Genomic DNA, 12,461 nt, shown 5'->3' with positions numbered 1-12,461 from the left:
CATCTTCCAATAGTTTTTTTAATATATAAATCGCCCACTTGAATATTCCTTCTTCTCTTCTACGACTCTCTTGTCGTCATTTGTGATGTCTGTTGGGATTTCCCTTCCTGGTTCCATGACCCGCCCTATCTTGCCTCTGATTGGCCTGTCCCTAATGTTTTGCCCTAATCTCAACCAATCGTGCAAGCACGTCTTGGAAGGAGGAAGGGGAGGGGTTCAGTAGTCAATGAGAGGGAGTGGGAAGCGGGGGAGCACAAGGAACACAACAAATAAGCGGCGTTTGGTCATTTTAACGTGAAATAAAATATCTCCACATTACGATATTTTCTTAATTCATATCTTGTTTAAAAATATATCGATATATCTTAAAAGGGATAAGCGGTACTAAATGGATGGATGGATATCTTACAAACTGGATATATCGCCCAGCGCTACCTAAAAGTGAGGAAATAGTTTCCTTCTGCTTTAAATACGTGCATCATGAAATAGTATTTTGTACAACACAACTGGAGTGAGAGCTTTCTTTCAAGGTGAACAGTAAAAAGTAAAACGGAGAAGATGAAAAGGGTCCTGTCACAGCAAATACATTTCTTTGAATCATTATGTGCTTATGGTCTTCTGTGCGTCAATAAAACGACTGAAATAACTTCATGTCTTTACCTTTTTGGATTTTCTGCCAAAAAATCATTGATCCCTTTTTGTCTTTTCACACATCTGCTCGATAGATCTCCACAACACCCGACGCCAAAGAAATGCTGTTGTTTCCTCCGAGCTTGTTACATCGGATTATTTCACGTGTGTGGTTTGTGTCTTCTCATCCTTCAGACCGTGTCTCCGCGCTGACTCCGGCGCCAAGCTCTGCGGGAACATCGGTGGGTGTGTGCTTAACAGAACCAGCGCCAGGGACTTAATGGTGCTCAGTGCTGCTGGAGGTGTGACACTGTCCCAGCCCTCGTCACATTGATTCACACTGGATTAAGCCACCGCGTGGTGCTTGAGGCTGAGAGCCTGATGCAGCTGATTTACCGTGCCTGTCAGACATAACACCTTCGGAGGCCTTGCTGCACGGGGGCTGGTGAGACCGTCTGCCTGCTGAACCGACCAAAGGAATGACTGGCAATCATCTTGATCAGGTGTGTTTTTAGGTTTGATTTTACATTGCGTGATCACCAGTCCCGATGCCATTGTGGTCTACTTATAGTAATAGTCTTTGATGCTGATGGGTTTTTGCACACTTACTTTCAAACGACCCATACCTGATATCAGGCCCGGCCCTAACCAATCTGGCGCCCTAGGCAAGATTTTAGGTGGCGCCCCCCCACATCGGCAGTGAAGTGTATATACTCACAAGAAACTGAATAGCTTTGTCATTGACCTTTTTTTTTTTTTACTTACAACTATACCTAATATATAAAGGGGTGGAAAAGTGACTATTACCTGCAGGGCAAACATTAGCTAACCAGAAGGCAATAACAATGCAAACGAAAAACACCTGCTTAAAAGATCTAATACAAATGTCCCTGAGGAATGTAAGGTGGGAGTACTGTAATTGCCGAACGTTACATTATTATTTTCCATAACAATTTAGCCCCCTCCACAATATTAACCCGACGTTAAAACAGAACTAGCTATTTATTGATTAGCAATTGCCGAATCATGTAACATTAGCTTAATGCTAAAAAGCCAGGTTACTATCACATTCTGTAACAGACAAATAATTTCATGTAGGCATACCTGCTACCTATGTCTTTTCTCGTTTCTCTTCCTCTTCTTTTCTCTTTTTTCTTCCCTGGGCACCTGACAGTTTTGGCCGTTTTGACATCTTGTGTTGATTTTTTTGATGTGGTGACGTCCAAAAAGAGTCATGATACGGGAAGGGAGGGGGCGCACCGTGCGGGGGGAGGCGTAATGTTGTAACAAATAATATTTCTATTAAATAGGCTTTACTTTGCATTTTAATTAACGTGGGATTATTTTTTGTAATTAGAAATAATAGTACCAACTTTTTTTTTTTTTTTTTTTCTCCAACATTTGTGGCACTGGCGTGGCGCCCCCTGATGGACGGCGCCCTTAGCATTTTACGGCCTATGCCACGGACCGGCCCTGCCTGATATCACTGTGCTGTGCATCTACTGAACATCAGAACTCAGTGGCCTAGTGGTTAGAGTGTCCGCCCTGAGATCGGTAGGTTGTGAGTTCAAACCCCGGCCGAGTCATACCAAAGACTATAAAAATGGGACCCATTACCTCCCTGCTTGGCACTCAGCATCAAGGGTTGCAATTGGGGGTTAAATCACCACAAAATGATTCCCGGGCGCGGCCACCGCTGCTGCCCACTGCTCCCCTCACCTCCCAGGGGGTGATCAAGGGTGATGGGTCAAATGCAGAGAATAATTTCGCCACACCTAGTGTGTGTGTGACAATCATTGGTACTTTAACTTTAACTTTAAACCACCTGCATGCACACAAGCGTAATTGAGTAGATTAAATCAACATGACAGTACAGAAGTTTTAGTGACAACTGTGGGCACCGATTTAAACAAATATTAACATATTAAATACCAGGGGTGTCAAAAAAAATGGATTTCTTATTAATATTGATTCTTAATTAATTTTTAAAGATCCATTTAATTCAATTTAATTATTTTTTTTCTTAAACTGCCCTCTCCAGACAGTCAGGCAAATCATATTGTTGATGTACAAACCCCAAAACCAGTAAAAATGGCACGGTGTGTTAATCGTAAATAAAAACAGAATACAATGATTTGCAAATCCATTTCAACTTATATTCAATTGAATAGACTGCAATAGGGATGTCCCGATCCAGGTTTTTTGCACTTCCGATCTGATACCGATATTGTTTTTGCACTTCCGATCCGATACCGATACTGACCGATACTGGCCTATCCGAGCATGTATTAAAGTTTAAAGTTATTTAGCCTACTTAGTTGTCAGAATCATGTTGAAAAGGGTTTTAGTACTCTTGATAACAACTAGCCAGCTGAATTAGGGGAGTTTGAATAATACACAATGGTTGGTAACAAGAAACTGACCTGTTTATTCAAGGATAAACACAAAATAGACAAAATTATACATGACAAACAGAAATGGCATCATTGAACTAGGGCTGGGCGATATGGCCTTTTTTTAATATTGCGATATTTTAAGGCCATATTGCGATACACGATATATATCTCGATATTTTTGCCTTAGCCTTGAATGAACACTTGATGCATATAATCACAGCAGTATGATGATTCTATGTGTTTTGATTGATTGATTGAGACTTTTATTAGTAGGTTGCACAGTGAAGTACATATTCCGTACAATTGACCACTAAATGGTAACACCCCAATAAGTTTTTCAACTTGTTTAAGTCGGGGTCCACTTAAATTGATTCATGATACAGATATATACTATCAGATATATACTATCATCATAATACAGTCATCACACAAGATAATCACATTGAATTATTTACATTATTTATAATCCAGGGTGTGGAGGGGGGTGCCGGATGTAAGTGTCAAAAAGACAGCCAAAAGAGTTTGATATGAGAATAAATCTAAAGTTAAAATATAGGGTAGAAATGCACCCATTTGCAGGAAATGTAGTCTTGATTTTCAAAATTTTCTTTCAAGGCTTGCATGTCTACATTAAAACATTCTTCTTCATTATGCATTAATATATGCTACTTTTAAACTTTCATGCAGAGAAGGAAATCACAACTAAAAAAATCACTAATTTTTTCATACGGTGTTGATGTGGAAATTTTTCCCTCTGCATTTTGATGGTGTGGACGTGTGGCACCGAATGGAGATAAGCGTCTCGACAGATGTTACAATATTTGAACAATGATGACGAAAACTGTTTTCTCTGTTGTGTCTGTGTGTCGAAAATTGTTATGCGCTTATTTTTTTATTGGATTTTGTGCGTGGCATAGATTTGCTATGCGCAGAGGACGCTTAAACAGTGCGCAATTGCACAGGCGAGCACCTTAGAGGGAGCGTTGCTCGCACGGCTGCGCTAGCATCACATCTAACGTTAGCCATGCTGTTACCTCTCTGCTCGGGGAGGACGTATACGTATGTGACGTATGACGTGACAGTATGTGACGTATGACGTGACAGTATGTGACGTGTGTAAGAAGGTGCGCTCGCTGTCTGTGAGAGGGAGACACAGAAAAGAGTGAGAAGAGCCTGTCGTGTAATGCCAGCAGCTAAAAGCAACTGCGTGAGAATCCACAGACCTGTGGATGTGTTGAAGGTGTGCTGGAAAATGCGGAACTGAAATTAGGGAGCAGCAGAAAAGTGGAATGTATTATTTAAATCGGTGCGTTGGAAAACACGGACCGGAGTTTTTTTTTTTTAACTGGATCTGGATCGGCATTTTCTCATGACTTGCCAATACGCATTTTTTGGCAAATATCGGCGGCCGATCCGATCCAAATATCGGATCGGGACATCCCAAGACTGCAAAGACAAGATATTTAATGTTCGAACTGAGAAACTTAATTAAAAAAAAAAAAAATCATTAACTTAGAATTTAATGGCAGCAACCCATTGCACAGGGGAATTTTTACCACTGTGTTACATGGCCTTTCCTTTTAACAACACTCAGTAAACGTTTGGAAACTGAGGAGACCAATTTTTGAAAATTGTCAGGTGGAATTATTTCCCATTCTTGCTTGATGACTTGTTTAACAGTCCGGGCGGGGTCCCAATTGTGGTATTTTAGGCTTCATAAAGCGCCACACATTTTCAATGGGAGACAGGTCTGGACTACAGGCAGGCCAGTCTAGTACCCACACTCTTTTACTACGAAGCCACGCTGTTGTAACACGTGGCTTGGCATTGTTTTGCTAAAATAAGCAGGGGCGTCCATGATAATGTGGACTCGTCAGACCACAGAACACTTATCCACTTTGCATCAGTCCATTCTAGATGAGCTTGGGCCCAGCGAAGCCGGTGGCGTTTGTGGGTGTTGTTGATAAATGGCTTTCGCTTTGCCTAATAGAGTTTTAACTTGCACTTACAGATGTAGCGACCAACTGCAGTTACTGACAGTGGTTTTCTGAAGTACTCTTGAGCCCATGTGGTGATATCCTTTACACAATGATGTCGGTTTTTGATGCAGTGCCGCCTGAGGTATCCAAGGTCACAGGCATTCAATGTTACGTGCAGTGATTTCTCCAGATTCTCTGAACCTTTTGATGATATTACGGACCGTAGATGGTGAAATCCCTAAAATCCTCGCAATAGCTTATTGAGAAATGTTGTTCTTAAACAATTTGCTCAGGCATTTGTTCACAAAGTGGTGACCCTCGCCCCGTCCTCGTTTGTGAATGACTGAGCATTTCATGGAAGCTGCTTTTCCATCCATCCATCTATTTTCTACCGCTTATTTCCTTCGGGGTCACGGGGGGCGCTGGAGCCTATCTCAGCTACAATCGGGCAGAAGGCGGGGTACACCCTGGACAAGTCGCCACCTCATCACAGGGCCAACACAGAGGCCAATCAACCTATCCCCAGGTGCATGTCTTTGGAGGTGGGCGGAAGCCGGACTACCCGGAGGGGAACCATGCAGTCACGGGGAGGACATGCAAACTCCACACAGAACGATCCCGAGCGCAGGATCGAACCCAGGACCTTCGTATTGTGACGCAGACGCACTAACCCCTCTACCACCGTGCTGCCCATGTTGTATTATTGATAATTAATACTTGAGGGCGGCATAGCTCGGTTGGTAGAGTGGCCGTGCCAGCAACTTGAGGGTTCCAGGTTCGATTCCCGCTTCCGCCATCCTACTCACTGCCGTTGTGTCCTTGGGCAAGACACTTTACCCACCTGCTCCCAGTGCCACCCACACTGGTTTAAATGTAACTTAGATATTGGGTTTCACTATGTAAAGCGCTTTGAGTCACTAGAGAAAAGCACTACATACATATAATTCACTTCACTACTCTGTGCTTTAACATATATCTCCACTTCAGTTAAAATCCATCCATCCATCCATCCATCTTCTTCCGCTTATCCGAGGTCGGGTCGCGGGGGCAGCAGCCTAAGCAGGGAAGCCCAGACTTCCCTCTCCCCAGCCACTTCGTCCAGCTCTTACTGTGGGACCCCGAGGCGTTCCCAGGCTAGCCGGGAGACATAGTCTTCCCAACGTGTCCTGGGTCTTCCCCGTGGCCTCCTACCGGTCGGACGTGCCCTAAACACCTCCCTAGGGAGGCGTTCGGGTGGCATCCTGACCAGATGCCCGAACCACCTCATCTGGCTCCTCTCGATGTGGAGGAGCAGCAGCTTTACTTTGAGCTCCCCCGGATGGCAGAGCTTCTCACCCTATCTCTAAGGGAGAGCCCCGCCACCCGGCGGAGGAAACTCATTTCGGCCGCTTGTACCCGTGATCTTGTCCTTTCAGTCATAACCCAAAGCTCATGACCATAGGTGAGGATGGGAACGTAGATCGACCGGTAAATTGAGAGCTTTGCCTTCCGGCTCAGCTCCTTCTTCACCACAACGGATCGATACAGCGTCCGCATTACTGAAGACGCCGCACCGATCCGCCTGTCGATCTCACGATCCACTCTTCCCCCACTCGTGAACAAGACTCCGAGGTACTTGAACTCCTCCACTTGGGGCAAGATCTCCTCCCCAACCCGGAGATGGCACTCCACCCTTTTCCGGGCGAGAACCATGGACTCGGACTTGGAGGTGCTGATTCTCATCCCAGTCGCTCCACACTCGGCTGCGAACCGATCCAGTGAGAGCTGAAGATCCTGGCCAGATGAAGCCATCAGGACCACATCATCTGCAAAAAGCAGAGACCTAATCCTGCAGCCACCAAACCAGATCCCCTCAACGCCTTGACTGCGCCTAGAAATTCTGTCCATAAAAGGTATGAACAGAATCGGTGACAAAGGGCAGCCTTGGCGGAGTCCAACCCTCACTGGAAACGTGTCCGACTTACTGCCGGCAATGCGGACCAAGCTCTGGCACTGAGCATACAGGGAGCGGACTGCCACAATCAGACAGTCCGATACCCCATATTCTCTGAGCACTCCCCACAGGACTTCCCGAGGGACACGGTCGAATGCCTTCTCCAAGTCCACAAAACACATGTAGACTGGTTGGGCAAACTCCCATGCACCCTCAAGGACCCTGCCGAGAGTATAGAGCTGGTCCACAGTTCCACGACCAGGACGAAAACCACACTGTTCCTCCTGAATCCGAGGTTCGACTATCCGGCGTAGCCTCCTCTCCAGTACACCTGAATAGACCTTACCGGGAAGGCTGAGGAGTGTGATCCCACGATATTTAGAGCACACCCTCCGGTTCCCCTTCTTAAAGAGAGGAACCACCACCCCGGTCTGCCAATCCAGAGGTACCGCCCTGTTAAAATCTTATAAGCAATTATTCTTCTGGTTTTTCAACACACGATTGATGATATTTTTGCATGGCTGATCAAATGTATAAGCTAACAAAAACAGGATGGTGTCGTATTAACATCTATCAATAACTTATTCTATTTAGATTTGGCTCTTTTACTGACTGCATCGTTATGCATCATTTTTATTTCTATATCGTGGAAGTCGGTAAAGTATCTTAAAATGAAAGCTTAAAGTGCAAAAATATACATGCATATTTCTATAAGTAATAACAGTTTTAATAAGGCTGTCATGATCATTCCTACCACATGTAAATAGCCCAACTGACCATACAATTGTGGATAAATCCATGACAAAAGACGATATCTTCGCCAAACAGCTGGCAAGCAAAACGATGAATTGCCACATTAAAGAAAATGCGCCCTTTCGATAGTTTAGCAGGGGAGCAACACTTGGTGATTACTCATAGCCACGTCTTACCAAATTAGCCTTTCCCCAGTTACCTAAATACATGGAATCAAACATCCATTACTGAGAACACCTGTAAGGGGCCCATTCTGCAAAGCATCACTCATCCTTCCTCTTATGAAAGCACCAAGATGTGGTTGCCAAATCCTGCAAGTGAGCCACAAACAAGCACTGCAGGAGACAGAGAAACAGATTGCATTCCATCAGATCATGGAGTATCTAGTAGGAGGCACTGCAGCATCTGAGCAACGCTGCCAGGCTTTCTGGAGCCACTGAGAGCTTGGCATGATTCCATTGACCCAGATATTTAGCAGTTTAAGAGCTTTTCTTTTTAGAGATTTTTATGATAGCCTGTGTTCCGCCTGGGTACTTGACAGGCACGCAGACAGCTTCAGCCCGAGCTTGAACTGCATAAACACTCCAAACTGTGAGGCTTAAAGAAAAGCAACATTTACAGTCTTCCTATCAAACATGTCATGGTGGTTATCCCTAAGGTCTGTCTCTTTGAAATATATCAGATATGCCTTCCAAGTCATTTTTTTCCCATAGCAGGTTCTTGTACAGGAACAGGTTTTCTGATAGGTCTTTGAAAACTGTAGCTTTTCAATGAGCAGTCAAGTAACAATGGATGGGGGAATGCATGTAACCTGGGTTCAATCTGGGATGCGTTTCTAGAGTCGTAACCTTGTTCTGATCGTCAGAAGGTTGACTCGCCTCACTCCGTCCGAGCTCAGCTGAAATAAACTCAAGCTCATCCGTGAGCCTAATGAGAAAATATATGTATAGGAGGGATCAATTCTAAATCTAACTTGTCTTGGCTTGGTACAGTATTAAACAGTCACAATCAACAAACAAAGGATACTTAGTAACAGCATATTTTCCTTCGTCCAGCTCCTCCCGGGAGATCCCGAGGCGTTCCCAGGCCAGCCGGGATACATAGTCTTCCCAACATGTCCTGGGTCTTCCCCGTGGTCTCCTACCGGTCGGACGTGCCCGAAACACATCCCTAGGGAGGCATTTGGGTGGCATCCTGACCAGATGCCCGAACCACCTCATCTGGCTCCTCTCCATGTGGAGGAGCAGCGGCTTTACTTTGAGCTCCTCCCGGATGGCAGAGCTTCTCACCCTATCTCTAAGGGAGAGCCCCGCCACCCGGCGGAGGAAACTCATTTCGGCCGCTTGTACCCGTGATCTTGTCCTTTCGGTCATGACCCAAAGCTCATGACCATAGGTGAGGATGGGAACGTAGATCGACCGGTAAATTGAGAGCTTTGCCTTCCGGCTCAGCTCCTTCTTCACCACAACGGATCGATACAGCGTCCGCATTACTGAAGACGCCGCACCGATCCGCCTGTTGATCTCACGATCCACTCTTCCCTCACTCGTGAACAAGACTCCGAGGTACTTGAACTCCTCCACTTGGGGCAAGATCTCCTCCCCAACCCGGAGATGGTACTCCACCCTTTTCCGGGCGAGAACCATGGACTCGGACTTGGAGGTGCTGATTCTCATCCCAGTCGCTTCACACTCGGCTGCGAACCGATCCAGCGAGAGCTGAAGATCTTGGCCAGATGAAGCCATCAGGACCACATCATCTGCAAATAGCAGATACCTAATCCTGCAGCCACCAAACCAGATACCCTCAACACCTTGACTGCGCCTAGAAATTCTGTCAGATCCAGCATATTTTCTATTGCGTATTATTTCCTGTTGACTGCTGACTCTTATTTTGTATTTCGCATTTTCTGTTTTGAATTGTTGGCAGCAGCTCTGCTTTGAACTGGTGGCGTATGTGTGGGGAATTAGTAATCAGCACTATTTACATTGAGCAGCAGCGTTTGCTAATCGCTGGATCATTGCATGTGTTTTGTGCTGGAGTGTATACTGTATGTGTGTCATGGAGTGCTACATTTAAAAATGCATTGACACTTATCTACCTTTTAGGTTACTTTTCTCACATTTACCGTATTTTCCGGACCATAGGGCGCACCGGATTATTAGGCGCACTGCCGATGAATGGTCTATGTTCGAGCTTTTTTCATATATAGAGGCTCACCGGATTACAGGGTGCACTAAAGGAGTCATATTATCATTTTTATTTTTCTAAATTGAAAACACTTCCTTGTAATGGTGTTTCTTTGGTCAAAATGTTGCATTGATTATTTTTTACAGATCATCTTCAAGCCGCTTTCTGACAGTCGCTTCCGGATGTGTTGTTTTGTGGGCGGTCTTATTTACGTGGCTCACCTTCAGCAGCATCTTCTCCCCGTCATCTTTGTTGTAGCGGTGTAGTGTGCAAGGACGGGAGTGGAAGAAGTGTCAAAAGATGGAGCTAACTGTTTTAATCACATTTAGACTTTACTTCAATCAATAACGGAGCAGCATCTCCTCATCCGAAAACAACAACAAGGCCGGAAATGTGTCCCGTGACAAAACGTCCGACCGGAACTCTCTAATAACTAATGTTCCTTGGGTGAATTATGTAAACTCACTACACCGGTATGTTTTAGTGCTTTCATTGCGAGTTTACTGACAGATAAGTTAGAACTTTACACTACTTTATATTAGAAATGGCAACAGCGCAGGATGAATGTCACCATAACAAGATGGAGAAAGAGAAGAAGCTTATCGACTATGGCGTCGATACAGACTACAAAGACGGACGCGCACAATTTTTCAGGATTTATGCAGATCCCAAATACAGATCAGCAGGTACCAGAAGGTAAGAAAAGTTGCTTTTGCTTAATATTGCGAAACAAAACGCCGGATAATGTCTTACCTTATACACACACCATAATAATACTCGTATGTTTAAGGTGCCGACAATCCATCAAGCGGTGCGGCTTCATAACTTACCAAAGTAGCACTAAAACATTTTGATAGACTTTTTAGCGCCGTGTGTAATGTTCTATATTTTCAATGGAACATATAACATGTCGGTGTTGTTTACTTGAGTCATATTGCCATCATAGTGTAGTCTACACGTATCTCTTATGTTTGACTGCCATCTACTGGTCACACTTATCATTACACCATGTACCAAATAAAATTGATTCGAGGTCGGTAAGTAAAACCAGAATTATTCCTTACTTTACGCGCACCTGGTTATCAGGCGCACTGTCAAGTTTTGAGAAAATAAAATGATTTTAAGTGCACATTATAGTCCAGAAAATACGGTGGCGAATTTTCTTCACATTTCAGGTAAAAAAATTAAATGGATATAATTGTCAAATATAATTGCTTAATATAATTGCTAAATCAAAGTTTTACTGTAATTCCAAATGCTAAATCTGCAGTAAATGTTAAATCTAAATCCATCCATCCATCCATCCATCTTCTTCCGCTTATCCAAAGTCGGGTTGCGGGGGCAGCAGCCTAAGCAGGGAAGCCCAGACTTCCCTCTCCCCAGCCACTTCGTCCAGCTCTTCCTGTGGGACTCCGAGGCGTTCCCAGGCCAGCCGGGAGACATAGTCTTCCCAACGTGTCCTGGGTCTTCCCCGCGGCCTCCTACCGGTCGGACGTGCCCTAAACACCTCCCGAGGGAGGCGTTCGGGTGGCATCCTGACCAGATGCCCGAACCACCTCATCTGGCTCCTCTCGTTGTGGAGGACCAGCGGCTTTACTTTGAGCTCCTCCCGGATGGCAGAGCTTCTCACCCTATCTCTAAGGGAGAGCCCCGCCACCCGGCGGAGGAAACTCATTTCGGCCGCTTGTACCCGTGATATTGTCCTTTCGGTCATAACCCAAAGCTCATGACCATAGGTGAGGATGGGAACGTAGATCGACCGGTAAATTGAGAGCTTTGCCTTCCGGCTCAGCTCCTTCTTCACCACAACGGATCGATACAGCGTCCGCATTACTGAAGACGCCGCACCGATCCGCCTGTCGATCTCACGTGGCCGCAAGGTAAATCTAAATCTGAATGATAAATCTAAATGATACCCATTAATGTTAAATCTCAATGTTACATCTAAATCGTAATTTTGAATCTAAATCTAAATCTGAATGATAAATCTAAATGATACCCATTAATGTTAAATCTCAATGTTACATCTAAATCGTAATTTTGAATCTAAATCTTATCTTAATGTTTAAATTGAAATGTTGCATCTTAATGGTAAATGTTAAATCTAAATGTTAGAATGCTTGCTTAATAGGACTAGTTCTCACGATTCCTGATGAAATGGCACAAATTTGGAGAGACATCATCTTAAGTGGGGTTGGGAATGGCAATGACCACTAGAGGTCGCCAGACTGCATATCATCAGTTGTGTGCCCCCAACTCATTAGGTGTTTCGGCACAATACACTCTCGTCCAAAGCTGGCCCATCACAGGTTGATCAGGCCCGGGTCGGTTGATTGGTGGCTCTGTGCTGTCATTTTGCAGCCCATGTAGTGTCTCTTTGTTTCAGCTACAGCCAGTGGCTTCTCCTTTCAGTGACAATAGCAATTTGTTTGATCGCCTTCTGTTGGGTCTGGCTTCTGATCCCCACCTCCTCCGGGAGCCTTGTGATGGGGCTGGCTACAAAGCCTGTGCAGCCCACATCCACGAGACGCACCTTTACGCTCCGGCCTCGATCTCTCGTCGTAGTGCAGCCTTTTCATT

The 12,461-nt window shown here is 44.9% G+C and overlaps 1 protein-coding gene across 2 annotated transcripts in view; it reads left to right on the top strand.

Annotated features, from left to right (window-relative positions):
• The first annotated feature begins 940 nt into the window (after positions 1-940).
• thsd7ba (thrombospondin, type I, domain containing 7Ba) overlaps positions 941-12,461 on the top strand; it is a 518,989-nt gene continuing 507,468 nt past the window's right edge. For both annotated transcript variants that reach the window (XM_061926051.1, XM_061926050.1), the window contains exon 1: positions 941-1,133. The gene's annotated coding sequence lies outside the window, so the exon portion shown is untranslated. The remainder of the gene's footprint in view (positions 1,134-12,461) is intronic.

The sequence above is a fragment of the Nerophis lumbriciformis genome, linkage group LG31 (genome assembly GCF_033978685.3).
Source record: "Nerophis lumbriciformis linkage group LG31, RoL_Nlum_v2.1, whole genome shotgun sequence".
In the NCBI taxonomy this organism is placed as follows: Eukaryota; Metazoa; Chordata; class Actinopteri; order Syngnathiformes; family Syngnathidae; genus Nerophis; species Nerophis lumbriciformis.
Note: the sequence above shows the minus strand (reverse complement) of the source record. Positions and strands in the feature narration are given on the sequence as shown.